This window comes from Lissotriton vulgaris, chromosome 11 (genome assembly GCF_964263255.1).
Source record: "Lissotriton vulgaris chromosome 11, aLisVul1.2, whole genome shotgun sequence".
Classification (NCBI taxonomy): domain Eukaryota; kingdom Metazoa; phylum Chordata; class Amphibia; order Caudata; family Salamandridae; genus Lissotriton; species Lissotriton vulgaris.
Window position 1 is genome coordinate 92,425,625 of NC_141699.1, and position 17,018 is coordinate 92,442,642.

General features: G+C 44.5%; 1 protein-coding gene across 6 annotated transcripts in view; it reads left to right on the forward strand.

Moving 5' to 3' along the window:
* LOC147679019 (solute carrier family 2, facilitated glucose transporter member 11-like) overlaps positions 1-17,018 on the forward strand; it is a 608,312-nt gene that overhangs the window by 306,625 nt on the left and 284,669 nt on the right. The gene's annotated exons all lie outside the window — the stretch shown is intronic.

Consider the following 17,018-nt stretch of genomic DNA (forward strand, 5'->3'; position numbering starts at 1 on the left):
TCAGGTTTAGCTCAGTTCAAGGGTGATGTAAATCTGCTAATTTTTCCCATTTTGTCCATTAAGATACCTTTTTTTTATTTTTACTCTTCTGCTTCATCTGAAGTTAGCCTAAAAGTTGAGTCTTTGTCAACAAGAGAAACATATGTCAAGGGCAGGGTGTCAAGTCTCCTTCAGTCTTCTGGTCTTCATCTGTTAATGGTAAGGCCGACGCCTCCCAGTAGCCATGGAGATGATGGTGTAATGCACAAGCCCATTGATTTTTATAAGGAGCCCTAAGGAGTAAAAAAGGGCAAAGGGAAAAAAAAAACAGAAATCCAGTGATAAGAAGTCTTTAAGGTGGACAAGGAGCAATGCAGGAGCTACTTACAATATGACACTGAGTAATCCTTAGGAAATTTAAGAAGTTAGGACAAAAAGTAGACCTGGGTGCAATGAACTCAACTGAAAAATAACACTTAAGAATGTGTTGCAGTGCTGCTGCTCTCAGAAGTGTTCTTTAGCTCCTCGTTATATAGGGAGAGGAGCAGGAAGTAGTCCATGATTCAAACCGACCATCCAATTGGAATCCTGTATAACAGAATTGAAAAAAAGTCAGCCATCTTGGACTGGGAAAGTAGGTTGAGAAACTTGGCCCATGGAATGCTTGGCAAAAGAAGACTCTGATATCACTGTTTGCCCCTCAGAGAGCATGGATGGATGGCAGCACATCAGATAAGAAGGCATTGCCAGGTTAGAGGCGGAGGAAAACTCCAGCCATCATGCATCATATATTTCCTTCCCCAAATGTGGCTGCCCATGTGTCAAGTCTAAAAACTGGGAGAGACGGGAACCACAGCCACTGTACAACAGTATTCCTCCCTTTTGATGCTGTGGGTGTGTTTGGGAATTTCTTAAAAAATTGTCAGATCAACACAGGAGCATGAACTGAATAATAGCTTCCCATGATTGCTCTCTAGGAGGGTAATCCTTATGGTCAATAAGAAACGGTAGCTTCCTCTACACATTTGTGGATTGAGTGGACTTTGACCTCTTGAACTTCATCAATAAAAATGGATGGTGGGAGAGGATGCGTGTGAGAAAATAAATCCACTCGTAAAGGTTTTAACCGGTAAGTAAAATGTTATTACAGTTAAAATACAGGAGATTAAAAGAGTACAAAATCTGAGCTTGGAATCCCATTAACTATCTAGACTTTAACATATCACCTAAGACAAAGTACTTGTAGAATAGCAATATCCCCCACTCCACACTGAGGCGAGTTAGAAATATCTTGGATGGGGAGGATAGTGCGCCTGAAAATGACTGTTAAACCACATTTATCATATGCCCCCCAGATGCTGCCACTCAGGATCCTGATATTAACTATCGCTCAAATCCCCCCAAAAATATTGGTGCTTGTGCGGAATGATAAAACACCTAAAGTTATGAAAGCAACATTACTCGGTCTAACAACTGAAGGGGGCATAGGCCTCCCAGATGCAGGCATTTGTATCCTGGTTGCCAAATTCAACCAGAATTAAAGTAGAATTTTAATACAGTAAAAAAATAAATTATGAATACAAGCTGGATTTCCTAAAATTCCATTGCATGATACTCTATGAAGTACCCTTATAGTCCAGCCCAGGGCACACACACTCCTCCAGTCACACAAATGTTAAAGTAGAAGAGATTAAAAGGCTCCAAAAATAATTTCTCTTATGGTAACCCGAGTGGCAATATGCCATAAAAGTTAGTAGATACAGTACTTTAAACGAAGGCAATGGGAGTAAATTCCTTAATGCACTAACTAGGGAATACACAATCCAGAAATATCGATCCTGTGACAATGCATCAATATGATAGTTTCGAAAACAAAAACAGTAAAGTGCTATATAAAGCAGTAGACAGTCATTCAAAACATCATAAGAGAAAGCTGGTGCAATACTTTAAGCTAAGGCAATAAGCGCAAGGACCTGAATGCAATACCTAGCCATTAAAATATAGATAGTTAAGGTTCGCATAGCCTTTGATAGCCAATCTGTGACAAAGCACCATAGCGTAAGAAAACAATTTCAAGTACAAAGTACTAAAGTGCTGTGTGCCGGTAGTCCAGCATTTAAAACATCTTTAACAGCAGGTCGAAAGGTACTACAAGTGTTCGGGATGAGAGATAGGTTCATGCTAGTAGTAAATATTTAGGATACATGGGTAATAAAGCCCAATTTTTTTTATTGCCGTTGTAGATAGAAGAAATAAAATGCTTTGTATTTATACCCTTTTTTACTTGACTTTATTTAAATGCCAGTGAACATAAAGACAGCCGACACGTGTTTCGCCCAATCGGCCTGCTGGCCTTGGGCTTTTTCAATGCAAATTGTAATAGCTTCAAAATGAAAAATCTAAATGTGTTATATGAATGGATAGTATCTGAAAAGAGCAGCAATTTGTCCTTTGGTTGACCAATACTGAGTAAAATCTTATTCATTTAACCATCTCTATCACACAGATTCAAACATGGGGGACACAGTTACAATTGAAAAAGCAGTGTGCCAACGCACAAACAATATTGAAAATATTACATATCAATTTATTAAAAACGTCTAAACCAAATGTAGGAAGTTAGAAACAGAAGAACAATTAATCACGCAGAATTCATACTTTTCAAAATCTAAAAAAATCACACCATAAATTGACAAAAGAAACGAATTAGATTGCAAAAACAATAAAGACGAGAGTAATAAAAGACACTGCACTTTGTCATAAAGAGACCACATCAGTGTAGAGTAGCATTGGTGTGTGAACCTGATATACAGGGAACAATTGATATCTAGTGTGACAGCCCACTGCACGGATTATGATACTAGTGCGTCAACGTGTTTCGATGGTATTATCTTGAATTAAACCATCTTTATCAAGACTAAAGATAACACTTTCTGACGATATATCTACAAGTAAAAACATACAATTATTACAAATACAAATAAAACATAAAAATATACAATACAGAAAGAAAACATATATAGAATCAACCACATAATTAGTCTGCTAAATTGCTTAAGTTTATATCTAAACGATGCAAAAGTCACTAACAATTTTCAAGATATCACTGCTTTAACAAATACCTCTGATTCCCTCACTATGACACATCAACATACTCATTTATACATTCGCTCATGGTCCCACCCAATTGGCAGAACACTATAGATCCATACAAAAGTGGACTATACCGCACCATAGGGATAATTCCATCAAAGTGCAAGAATCACTTATACTCTGGAACTCCTTGTTGGGGAATTTCAGATGCTTCTACCAACACTGGAATTTGACATTAAAAAACTGAATGGAGACCAGAAAGAGTGTCTAAGAATCCGCATACTCCAAAGTATAATAGCATCTTATTGTAATGCGGTATTCAAAGCCCCGTTTTTGTTTATATGATCCTATGTCACCTTTCTCACCTTTCATCTAGGATCAAGCGGCATGTAAAAAGTAGTCCGCAAGTATACTCCTATTGTGCAACACAAGTATCCTCACTGCTCCTCAACAGTCAGGGAGTGTAATATAAAAGAAACACAGGGATATTACACATCATAACTTGTTTACGAAGGGACTTCCAGAAAGTCAATCACTGGCAAAGTGATGTGAATATCAACATACCTCCAAAACCTTTGAAGGATAGTGTCCTATATTGGTGGGATAATGCTTCCTGGTTAAAACTTTATACTGTGACACATGATTCCTACACACCCTTCAATTGATAGGGTCTGAAACGAAAAAGTCAAGGACAGGAATCCATTAATAGGCAGGATAATCCTATCCCAAAGCACTCAAATGTGTAGACACAGGAACAGCTTGTTATGTGGTTACCCAAACTGTAAACCTTTTGTTTCTGCCTAAGCAGGTCATATAAAGTAAGAGTTCTCTGGTAAAGAGTTAGTGGAAACCACTACTCCGCATTTAGGCAAAAATGAGCTCAGATATGAAGCCACAGCCACAACTTTTTATGTGGTTACCCAAATCATAAACTTTTGTCTCTGCATAAAAAACTCATATAGAGTAAAAGTTCTCTGGGAAAGAGTTAGTGGAAACCTCAACCCGCATTGTCCCAATAATGATCTAATTTTGATGTTAGCCTCAATTAGTAGCTTTTTTCCTCCACTATAACGGCGCAGCTCCCCGTCCGTCCGAACCGATATACAGACTGGTGTATTATAAGCGTTGGCATAATGGACCTAGGTCAAGGGTGGGTCAAACAATACTTGGCCCATTCCCCCAGGAAAAGTACCTCCCTAGTAAGAGGCGGATCACATTTCTGCAAGCAGTTCCGCCATCTTGGAATGGTCACTGTTAACTGCACTAATCAGTCAGCCATGCCGGAACTCACACCATTAGTCACTTGTAAATCCTATATGCAAATATCACCTCTTCGAAAGTGTGTAAAGGCCAAACAATGCCATTTTGACCTACACCACAGTCAGCATCTCTCCCCCATAAAACGAGGCATGCGCCGCCGAAAACAATTCTAATATCTTAAGATGGTACTATCATTATATAAGCTAGTCTGGGAAGATGCTAGCCTCAATACCATTAATAGGTTGCACACTCCCCTAACGCCAAAAATACCTATCCAACAGTGTGTCAGGCTCCAACACTGGTATTTAAACCTAAACCTATTGCAGGAAACTGTGTTGTAATTAATTTTAGGCACACTAGTGCTTTAGAACACATCTGCAGTGGACTTCCAACCTGGTCTAACACCCAAATTCTCCCCCTTCATTTGTCATACTTCTATCCTACTTCCCAGTTGAAAATCGGTCAGAGTAGAGGTGTCCAGCATGGTCTGGGCCAAAGTAAACCACCATGTAGAATGCAACAGGGGATAACAACCTGGGACGGCTCTCATTCATATATTCCTTTACTCTCAATATTCCCCCAAAGAAACATGTTTAGTGTGTTGGATCAGGTGGATTGACGCCCTGAGAGGCAGAATTCCATATCACAAACTGCCAGTAGTCTATGTACTTTTGCAATTGCACTGGAGGGTAATGTTGCTACCACTGCCCCCGAAAATGTAATAACAGCCCAACACTCGACCGTTGAGTGTAGGATGGAATTGGGGGAAAGGGTGTATCAGCTGGGAGCCCGTACCCTTAATGTGGCATTATCTAGCGGCGAGACAAGGGAAGGGACAATAAAATCCATGTTTTCCACTGGTGATAGCAGGTCTGATAGAGGCAAGGGGAAACCACCAGCAAATGTTGGGGTAGGTGATGGATGTATAAAAATGTTGTCCTGGAATGTGGCCGGGCTGAAAAAAAATGTGCTCTTGCCTGAGTGGGGCTCTTTTATGGCAATGCACGACATCTGCTTGATGCAGGAAACTTGGGCACTGGAGGAGAGTGTAAGTCTAGCGGCGAGACAAGGGAAGGGACAATAAAGTCCAGGTTTTAAACTGGTGATAGCGGGTCTGATAGAGGCAAGGGGAAACCGCCAGCAAATGTTGGGGTAGCTGATGGATGTATAAAAATTTTGTCCTGGAATGTGGCCGGGCTGAAAAACAAATTGCTCTTGCCTGAGTGGGGCTCCTTTATGGCAATGCACAACATCTGCTTGATGCAGGAAACTTGGGCACTGGAAGAGAGTGTAAGTCCTGGTTATGCAACTTTTGATATTCTGGCAACAACCAGGGGCAGGGGGACACCATTGGGAGGCCTATCAATATGGGTGGGTACGCACCTGGGAGCCCAGGACGCCCAAATACCAACGAATTCCCTAGATGTCCAGTGTGTAATTTGAACCCCTCAAAACATGCTCCAGGTGGCCATATTAAATATTTACTCAAGGCCAGTTAAATGTGGGCAGGAATCTGACACTCGCTCGCGGCCCCGTTCCGCCCCGGCTTTGTGCCGTTTGTGCGGAGGGTCAGCTTGAGGAGCGTCACTTCCTGCTCGTGACACCACTTCCGCCCTGCACCTACTCATCGCAGGTTAGCGGTCTAGTGCTGCCAAGCCTGTGGTATTTAGTCCTCGCGTCCAGCTCCTGCCCATTGACAAACGCGGCGATCTAGGCTGCGGATGTGTGTTGCTGTGGATGCTGTTGTATTTTAAAATTTGCTGATTTTAATAGCACGTTTGAAAAATCATTTTTTAATCCTTATTTGTGCATTTACCCTGTGACTTTCCTAAGATCTTTCTCACCTGCACTTTCACTCGCTCGTGGCCCCGTTCCGCCCCGGCTTTGTGCCGTTTGTTCGGAGGGTCAGCTTGAGGAGCGTCACTTCCTGCTCGTGACACCACTTCCGCCCTGCACCTACTCATCGCAGGTTAGCGGTCTAGTGCTCCCTCACCTCGAGTATATAATGGCGGTATGGTGGAAGCGCAGCGGGAGCGCCGACTTCGCGCCGAAGTCGCGCATAAGTCAAGCCCGTCTGCGCCCGTCCGCGGCCGACCGGGCCCAGGGCTCCGTCGTAATGCCCATTTCTATACTTACTCCTCCGCCGACCTCCAAAGACTTAACTCCTCAGGGCCTATTACTCCCCGCACTGCCAGGGCTGCTCAGGATTGTGGTATTTTTGTCCCTTCTGACTCCCCTGCCCCAGAAACCCTTCCCCATCACGATTCCTCCCCAGCCCCTTCCCCCTCCCTGTCTCAGAAATCCGCTTCCTTACTAGTGTACTACCTTAATACCCGCTCCTTAATAAGCCACCAGTTAGAGATTTTTCAACTACTACACGAGAGCGCCATTGATATTCTCCTCCTAGTTGAAACGTGGATAACTGAGGACTCAGCCCCCGACATCCTCGCAGCAATTCCTACTGGCTACTATATCATGCAAGCCAACCGGCATGCCGGGAAGACCGGCGGCGGGGTGGCGGCCATCATTCGCTCTGAACATAAATTTTCAGAGCTGACTGTGATATCTATTCCCAAAACTGACTGCCTCCCCCTTAAATTTTCCTCAGCCAAGTCCGCCTTTGTCCATGTTCTTGCCTACAGGCCCCCTGACTACATGCCTCTTTTCCCCCAACTATTTGGCGATTTCATCTGTCAATTCGCGATTAATCATGCTAACATCATGATCATTGGTGATTTCAACTACTGGCCATCTGATGCCTGCGAAAGCCAATCCTCTACGGAGTTTACAGACCTTTTAACTAGCATGAATTTTCACCAGCACATTCATACTCCCACCCACCACAAGGGCCACATCCTAGACCAAGTCTGGACGTCCAATCTCGATATTTCCCCTCCCTCTGTACTTCCCTGTTCCTGGTCCGACCACTGTTCCATATCCTTTTACCTTCATCTTCATACTTCTTGCTCTCCCCCCCCTGTCAAGAATCTTTCTGCCCGTAACTGGAAAAAAGCAAATCTGGCTGATTTTCATGCCTTATTGGCCTCCACCGCTCCCACACCCTCGATCTCAGTAGCTGACCAGGCTGCTCACCTCGAAGAATGTTGCCCCTTTTAAAACAATTAAAGCCAAGCGCCCTCATGACGCCCAGCGGTGGTTCTCTGACCAACTTAAAGCGGATAAACTTGCTCTACGACAGGCAGAGCGCCATTGGAGGCGCAACTACGATCCTCAGCTCAGACTTGTTTATGTTGATTCCTTAAAGTCCTACAAAAAAATCGATTTTGGCAGCCAAAACCGCCTACTTTTCCCAAAAGATAATGGACTCCAACAACAAAACTAAAGATATCTTCTCCATGGTCAACGAGCTTTCCCTGCCTGACAGGGTCACACCTCAACCCCAACCAACCCAAACCTTGTGTGATTCCCTTAACTCTTACTTCATTGACAAAATCACAACCATTAAAAACATCCCTTCCCCTTCATCCCCTCTACCCTCACCTCTCCCTCCCATGAACACTAATCGATTGACAGAGTTTCCGCCAATTTCACTAAAAGAATTCTCTTCACTGCTCCATAAAGTCAGTTCAGGCTCCCCTAATGACTGCTGCCCCCTCAGATTCTGAGGGAGGCCTTCTTGGCCTGTCCTGGCCCCCTACTAGCCTTGCTCAACAACTCTCTAGCTACTGGGGAAGTCCCTTGCTCCTTTAAACAGGCAGCCGTTCTACCCATCCTAAAAAAAACTAATGCTGATCCCACAATCTTAAGCAATTACAGACCGATTTCCCTCCTCCCCTACCTGGGAAAGATCCTGGAGACTTATGTCACCCGCTGCCTGAGCTCCTTCATCGAGAAATCCTCCTTCCTGGATGCCCAACAAGCTGGCTTTAGACCCCTCCATTCCACCGAGGCGGTCATAGTAGCCGTCATGGATGCCCTCAGGAAAGGTGGCGACAAAAACATCTCACAGGCCCTTGTCCTTTTGGACCTGTCGGCAGCATTCGACACGGTCGATCATGCTATCTTGATCGACCGTGTCAACAATGCTGGCATCCAGGGGGTGGCCCTCGATTGGCTTAGATCCTTCCTCGACCACCGATCTCAGGCAGTCCACCTGTCCACTTTCTCTGCACCCTACTCATCCTTAACTTGCGGGGTCCCTCAGGGCTCTGCGCTATCACCCTTATTATTTAATTTGTATTTACAACCCCTCTTAGCCTCCCTCCGTAATACCCCGGTCACAATCTTCAACTATCCGGATGATCTTCAGTTAATCCTTCCCATTGATTCCCTCCCTTCCTCCTGTCTTAATTTCCAGTCCACCATGCTGGCCATTGCAGAGTGGATGTTTCACAGCCAATTGGAATTGAACCCCACTAAAACAGAGCTAGTACTAGTGGGGGGTTCCACTAATCCATGGAATGCCACCTTTTGGCCTTCATCCCTAGGGACGGCACCTACTCCTGTGAGCACTGTGAAGAGTCTGGGGGTGATCATCTCTGAAGACCTCTCGATGAGACCACAAATCAACTCAGTCACCTCATCCTGTTTTTTCCATCTAAGGCGGATTCGCAAAATCAGTAGGTTTCTCACCAGAGATGCCCTGATTCTAGTCATCATCGCTCTTATCACCTCCAGACTCGACTATGCTAACATTCTGTATGCGGGGATCCCAGCATTCCACCTCCACCGGCTGCAGCTGGTGCAGAATCAGGCTGCCCGCCTGATTTTCCGCCAGCTGAAACATCAGCACGTTACCCCCCTTCTTCGTAACCTTCACTGGCTCCCTGTCTCCAAACGCTGCACCTTCAAGCTTGGATGTACCGTCTTCAAGGCCCTTTCTGATTCAGCCCCCGCCTTTATTTCATCTTGCCTGACACGTTACGTCCCCCACAGAGCTCTCCGCTCAACATCTCTCAATTACCTTATAGTTCCCAAATGCAGGCGGAAAAAGCATGGAGGGCTGAGCTTCTCTGTCCTGGCTCCCTCCACCTGGAATTCCCTTCCAACTGCACTTCGTCTCCCCCCCAGCTACGACTGCTTCCGCAGACTGCTAAAAACTCTGTTATTCCAGTCAGCATTTGAGTAATTCCTCCTCCCTGGTCACCGTATTTTGTCAAGAGCGCCATGAAACCGTTGGTGAACGTGCGTGGTACAAATATTTTTAACGTAACGTAACGTAACAATTGATGCATTAAAACACTTCATCCAGGCACTTGATCCCTCGTTTGTTATAGTGCTTGGTGGTGATTTTAATTGTCAGTTTGAGCCCCTTGTCAGTGCAGAGTTGGGTGAACAGGATGATGAGGACCTGTTTTGGCATGTTCCCGATCTCCAGATTCCTCCTGTCAGGGCATGGTCCTCCGAATTAAATCACTCTCCCTTACAACGTCTTTACAGGCTTGTAACGGGAGGCTGGAACCTGACAGACCGGGGTCAGCTACGTTTAACAGACTAGAGCAAACTTCCATCATTGACCATATAATGATGGAGGTTAAATACTGGTATAGGCTGCTGGAATTCAGGGTTCTCCCAAGACAAGACAGTGACCATAATGCCCTTGTCCTAACACTCAAGCCAGGGAGTTTTGGGCTGACAAATCCTGCCCCCAAACTTAATTCTGAACTCCTGCCTCTCATGATAGCCAACAATAGGCGCAGGGTTAAATGGCCTTATTTCCAGGACTCCCCCATCCAACTTGCTGAAATATATCAGATAGCTATACCTCTGATTTCTGAGATGGAGGATTTAGGTCCCTAGGGTAGAGCTGTGGAAATCCATGAGCAGTTGGCTGTTGTGCTAGTGGATGTGTTTTGCCCTGTGAGTGGGAATAAACCCCATCGGGTCAGGACACATCCCTGGTACGGCGCCTCCTGCAGGAAAGCAAAAAAAGACCTGCTCACTGCAATTAAAACCAAAGACAGAGCAGGAATTAGGATATCACGATTGCTCTACAAAAAGGCAATCATTAGGGGAAAGAGGGATTGGGAGGAGACTAGATGGGAGGAGCTTAGATCTGCGCTCTCATGTAGGACTCTAAGTCGTTTTGGGCTATTGTTTGCTCAGGCGTGAGTGGGGGAGGTTTGGCTCTATCCCCGAATATAGCACCCTCAGTGTGGGAAGCACATTTTGGAGCATTATATGCTAACTTAGAGCTAGAGTCCGTGCCCCTTTCAGGTCTCGAACCCTGCCTGGAGTATAGATTTGTAGGGGTGACGTACCTGGCCTTGGGGGAAGCTACGGTGCCTCCGTCGTTCGCCGCCCCGGGCCCCTGCCATGAGTATCGATTGGTGGGGGCCTTGGGCGACGAACGGTGGCAGGACTCCAGGGATGTTGAGGATGAGTGCCATCTTGCAATGCCCGAGATTATCACTCTGAAGGAGGTTGAGTTTGCATTAGCAAGGCTACTTTCCAACAAAGCCCCTGGCCTCGATAAATTGCCTGGGGATTTATTTTGTTCTCAACCTAAAATATGGGCACCATATTTGGTTGTCCTATTTAATGCGAGGACTGATCCACCAGGCACCTGGTTGGGACCCGAGAACGTCCCCATTTATAAGAAAGGTTCCCCTTTAACCCCATCTAATTATAGGCCCATTAGTCTTATAGATACAACACAAAAACTTAAGACCAGGATCATTTTGGATAGGATCCAAGGGTGGATGGAGGAAAAAGAAATGTTGACTACACTCCAGGCCGGGTTTGGGTCAGGCATTTCAACCTTGGACCAAATATTTCGGCTGCAGGTTTTATTTTGGAAAACGGCAAGAGTGGAGGATGGCAGCCTCTACCTCGTCTTTGTTGACCTGCGGGCCGCTTTCGACCTCGTTCCTAGGGAAAAGTTGTGGAAAGTCCTAGCAGACTTGGGTCTCCCGCCCTATTTATTGAACATCCTAAACAGATGACATACTGGCAATTATGCCCAAGTCAGGTGTAGGAGGTATGAAGATCTCTCAGCATGCTTTCCTGTTTCAAAGGGTATACTCCAGGGGTGCGTCCTGGCTCCCACGTTATTCTGCCTTTACATCAATGGTCTCGTGGACCATTTAATTGGTGTAATAGACAATGACACTCCCAGGCTGGCTACCGGACGGATGCCCGCTCTGATGTTTGCGGATGACACCTTGCTGTTATCCAAAACATCATCGGGCATTCAGCATACTCTGGACGGTTTTGCAACGTTCTGTGCTTCGCGTTGATTGGAGGTTAACTTGGATAAGAGCAAGTTTATGATCTTCAATCCCACGAAACAGACCCGCCCAAAATCCTGTCCTCAATAGCATCCCCCTGGAACGTATCAAAACTTTTGTCTATCTTGCTATTACCTTGACTGAAGATTTTGACTGAGGCTACCAAATTTCTAAGTCAGCTCTCAGGCTAACACAAATAGCAGGGCGTATTAGCAAGCTCCACAGAACATCAGACTTCAAACCGGCAGCTCCGGTTCTTGAAATATGTTGACTCCAGGCGAGAACAGCCTCAACGTATGATGCTAAACTTTGGGGCCATAAGAATACATCCAATCTTTTGAGGGTGGAACAGTGTTTCATGAGGAATCTGGTGGGTTTACCACAAAGTACACCACTCATCCCTCTACGATTTGATTTGGGCCGGGAGTCAATAGAGGAGTTGGTAGCTGCACAGCCTATGCTCTATTTGGAGAGGTTCAGGTCAGTTCCTGAGCTGGCCCCCATAGGGCGGAATGTTTGGAGGTTTGGGGTGTCCTAAAAAGCAAAAATATCCTGTGGTTGCTTCACATTAAGGTTCTTAGTGCCTGGATAGGTTTGCCTGAGCTTTGGGAGACTCCTGAGTTGAGCTGCCTGAGGATATCCAGATCGGAACTCCAAAATCTGCTGAAGCGGCAAAATCTATTAGCACTACAGAGATCAGCTACCCTAGGTAGGCTGTCCGTAGAGTTCCTCTTAGTAAAACCGGAACCACGACTAGAGGAATTCCTAGATGTAATCCAACCACCTCTTGCGAGGAAGTTATACACTCAACTAAGGCATGGCAACCTATCAATCAGGGCATTTACCTCTAAATGGGCAAAATCGGAGAATGGAGCCTGCCCGGCATGTAATTATAAATGAGAAGTTGTTCCTCATGTTATGTTTTTCTGTCCAGTGTATGTAACAATAAGAAGATGCTGGCTGATCCCATTATGTAGGAACCTGGGGTTTAGGCATTGAATGCAGGCCTGTAGGGTTCTAATGTATGATACCTCTTCCCCCATAGTTTTTGCTGTATCTCGTTTTCTACTTGGTATGTGGCGCAGAAGGAAAAGCTTTGTATAATGCCTGTGATCAATTATGAATTTTATATTACTTGGTCCTTGATAACTGCTGATTTTAAACAATTTTTATCTCTAATACTGATTTGTTCACTATTTATTGTTTTAAAATGAATTGTGCCTTGTATGTATTTTATCTGCACTTTTATGGTCTTATAGTTATCAAAGTCAAGTACTTAAACCAACATCTCAAATAGCACAGGCAGCTCTGGTATTTGTTAAACCTGCCATATCAATGCGAACAAAGGAGTAAACATGACTTAAAACTGCTTTGTTTACAAAATTATCACGCAATATTGCCCCTCCTTAAAAATAGCATAAAACCTATGAGCTAATCAAACCGAGCTGGAATTTGGATACAAATGCTCATGTTATCAGCAAATACAACACACAGTGCACAGCGCCACCCTCATATATAATAACAGTATTCTATCTGCCTTATATACCCTATGGCTATTTACAGCACTACAATAGGAATCACCTGTCTTCTGTCTGCAATAATCAGTATCAGAGAAATCCCCGGGCTGGATGTGTAGAATCGTCTCTGCGGTTCGCGGTCGAAAGGAATGACAGTTGTAGGTGGTCTAATTGCCTCAGACGCTGGCAAAACTACTAGCATTTTTGTCTGCTTAAATGCCGCTCTGCTTGGTCTATGAAATTAATAAAAAAAGTGGTGGCCATAGGGAAATCACCTCTCATACAAAAGATAATTGCTTATCGACAAGTTGTATTAGTCATCCAAGTATGGCTTCTTTTCCTGATTTGCTCCTTGTCTCCCCCACAAAGAGAACTGTTTTATTTGTTTAGTCAGTGTAGCCTCCTCTTCAACCTGGGTACCCGCCAATGACTACACCACAAACGGAGCTAAATATTGCACATCTTTATTCCTCTGCATGTAACTGCGAACTCAACATTCTAAAACAAGCTTTCATTGCATTCCGCTCTGATGTCCACGCCCAAGCTCTACGGAGTCTGTTAGGAGACAAAAGGGTTCTGTTATGTTATGTTATGTTATGTTATGTTAACAGTTTTATAAAGCACACAGCTGCCCCAGCGAAGGGGAGTCCCGGCGCTGTCCATGAAGAGGGCACAGACAACATTTACCATACTGACAAGTAGTGAGAAAAAAAACCTATAACCGACTATAATGGAGGGAAAAGAACGGTCTTAAGAGCTTTCCTAAAAAGAAGTAGGCAGTCAATGGCCCGGATATGTGAGGGCAGGGAGTTCCATAGCTTGGGCGCGAGATAGCTGAAAGAACGTCCACCCGCCCGGGCAAGTCTAAATCTAGGCACAATCGCCAGATGTTGCTCGGCAGAGCGGAGTGGACGAGAAGGAACGTAGGGGGTAAGCATGTTGCCCAACAGGGAGCGGCTCGAGGATTTCAAGATCTTAAAGGAGAGACAAAGTGTCTTAGAGTGGATACGCTTTTCAGCGGGAAGCCAATGCAGCCTCCGAATAGTGCTAGTGGCAGAGCAAAAGCGCGGGAGCCCCACCAGAGCTCTGGCAGCCGCATTTTGGACATGCTGTATTCTAAGTATTTCCGCCTTATTTGCTCCCAAAAGAAGGGAGCTTGCATAGTTCAAGCGAGATAGGATGGTAGCCTGAACAATCAGCTGCCGTATTGGTGGATCAAAATACTTCAAAATGGGTCGCAGGCCACGCAAAATGCCAAAGCATGTTGCGGTGACTTGCTTAGTATGAGCTTGAAAAGTGAGAGATGAGTCCATAAAGACTCCAAGGTTTTTTACCACTCTCTTGGGCGTTGGTATTGCCCCCAGGGCAGTAGGCCATAACTGCTCGTTCCACAATTTGACATCTTTTCCCACCAACAGAATCTCCATTTTTCCAGCATTTAATTGCAGACAGTTGGCCGCCATTCATTCTGCTACCGCTGTCATACCCTCTTTAAATCTAGAGACAGAAGGGGAAGAACCTTCAGCCAAGGTGATAACTAGCTGAGTGTCGTCAGCATAGGAGACCATGGTAAGGTCCCATTGATTGGCGACCGCAGCTAGAGGCTGGACGTAAAGATTGAAAAGCGATGGGCTCAAAGCCGAACCCTGGGGAACCCCCTGATCAATAGAGTGGATCTGGGAGGAAAAAGGGGGAACAGAAACTCGAAAAGATCTATTGGCCAAGAAAGAACGTAGCCATTCCAGGGCCAGGCCCCCCTATCCCTGCCTCCTCAAGCCTTTGAAGAAGTATACCATGGGACACCGTGTCAAAGGCGGCGCTGAGATCTAACAGAAACAGTGCTGCACTTTGACCAGTATCCATGATAGCCCGCAGGTGCTCAGTTGTGGCCAGAAGAGCAGTTTCAGTGCTATGGCCCGGACGGAACCCATTCTGAGACTGATCCAGAATGTTATAGGAATTCACAAACTGAGTTAGCACGTTGTTAACATGTGCCTCTGCCATTTTGGCTACCCAAGGAAGGAGGGATATAGGTCTGAAATGTTCTGGTTTGGTAGGATCCTATGCCGTTTTTTTAAGATAGGGGAAACCCATGCTTGTTTCCAGAGGGCCGGAACAATCCCAGTAGCAAAAGAAGAGTTGATTATTTTGCAGAGCGGATCCATAAAGATGGAAATGGATTCCAAAAATTGCGATGGCTGCAAAGGGTCCAACGGTGAGCCAGTTTTAATTTTACCGCTCAACCGAATAAATTCCTCCTCTGATAGGTATAGAATTGTAGCCAGGGAGGCATTGGACACCCCGCCATAAAACTTCTGTCATAAAACTTGCAACATTTTCACATTTTATACAAATCAGTATATATATCTAAATACATCTAAATCTATATTCACTGAAAAAACCATAGGTTTCAGAGAATTTCCAGTTAGAAATCAGCATTTAAAAACCTTAGAAATTCACAAAAAACCATAGGTTTCAGAGGTGTTAGTTACAAATTCCTCTGTTATAGTTAGTTCTGCTAACTATAACTTGCGCGCCCGCCATGCACTGCTGATGATGTCACATATTACATCATTCATGACATTAATGACTGCATGTATAAGTGATTCTGTTGTTGAATGGGTAGTTGTGTGTGTAGACGTAGGAATCAGTGAGTGGGTATGTAGTAACTGGTATTGGTGTGTCAATGGTTTCAAATACGGTACTCTGTATTTTACAGTGAGAGATGAAAGGTTATACTAGTGTATGATGAGGTGTATCAGATTGTCACGTGGATGATGTCATCAGTGATGTCATTTGAGATGTCATCAGTAATATCATCAGTGATGTCACTGACCATGTCACGAATGATGTAATATGTGACAACATCAGCAGTGCATTGCGGGCGTGCAAGTTATAGCTTGCAGAACTAACTATAACAGAGGAATTTTTATGATTTTGCGGCTGGGCTCAGCCGCTAACATCCATCAAAAAAAGTCACCCCATGGGAGAAGCCAAACAGGTAGGTTAATACTTCATTTATTCACGATAACAATACTTCACTCAAGCACCCAGCGAGGAAACCAACATCCGAGTTCTCTGCCAGCCAGACGTGTTTTAGGATCAAACTCCTTTCTTCAGTGGTTTTGCTAAAATGAAGCGGTTTTTACCTGCACACTTTTAAATTTCCAAGTCCCCGCCTTGGTGGGCGTGGCCATACCCATGGCCTTATAGCTCTTGTAGTGCCAGGAAGTTAATCTACAGTGAGTCCATCAATCAATAATTCCAGCAAACATTATACAGCAATTGTTGCCCCTGTAGGTGGATGCAAAAGTCCTGATTGAAGTGCCTACACCGTTTTTGCGTGTCATCGAAAAAGACTACCTCCCGTAGTTCTGACAACACCAGCAAGGCGTATATATATATATATATATATATATATCATGTGAACAAGGTCTGGCTGAACAGAAACGTGTAATGGCCGATATCAAGTAAAATATAACCTGAGCTCTTACTTTGTGGTCATCGTCTGCTTTGGCCAATGAGAAGCTGACTGAAAAAGCAGTAACTTGGTATATATTAATATAAATCTTCTTTTTTTCAATGAAAAAAGAAAGGTTACATGAATGTTATAGTTTTATAGTTAGGCTACAGGCCCAATTACATCTCTTCAATCAACTTTCTTGGTGCTTTACTTTTTTTGACCTGATTTAGTTACTGGAAACTGGGAAACTGGAAGCTGTCATCTTAAGTGTTAGAGATTTTCTAAGATGGTGAAGAGGTAACAGCAGTCACTCAGTTTTCTGGTTCAGTATTCCCTTCACTATCTTGACCAGAAGACCATGACTCAAATGACGAAATAGAGAAGAGTCTTTGGTAACAGACTTGCCAGACACTGGCCAGACAACATGTGTCCCTTGGTGGTTCAGCATCATATGGAGCATGAAATTTCCTTTGTCACATTTGTCGGGCGATCACTAGATCTTCTTTCTTAAACTTG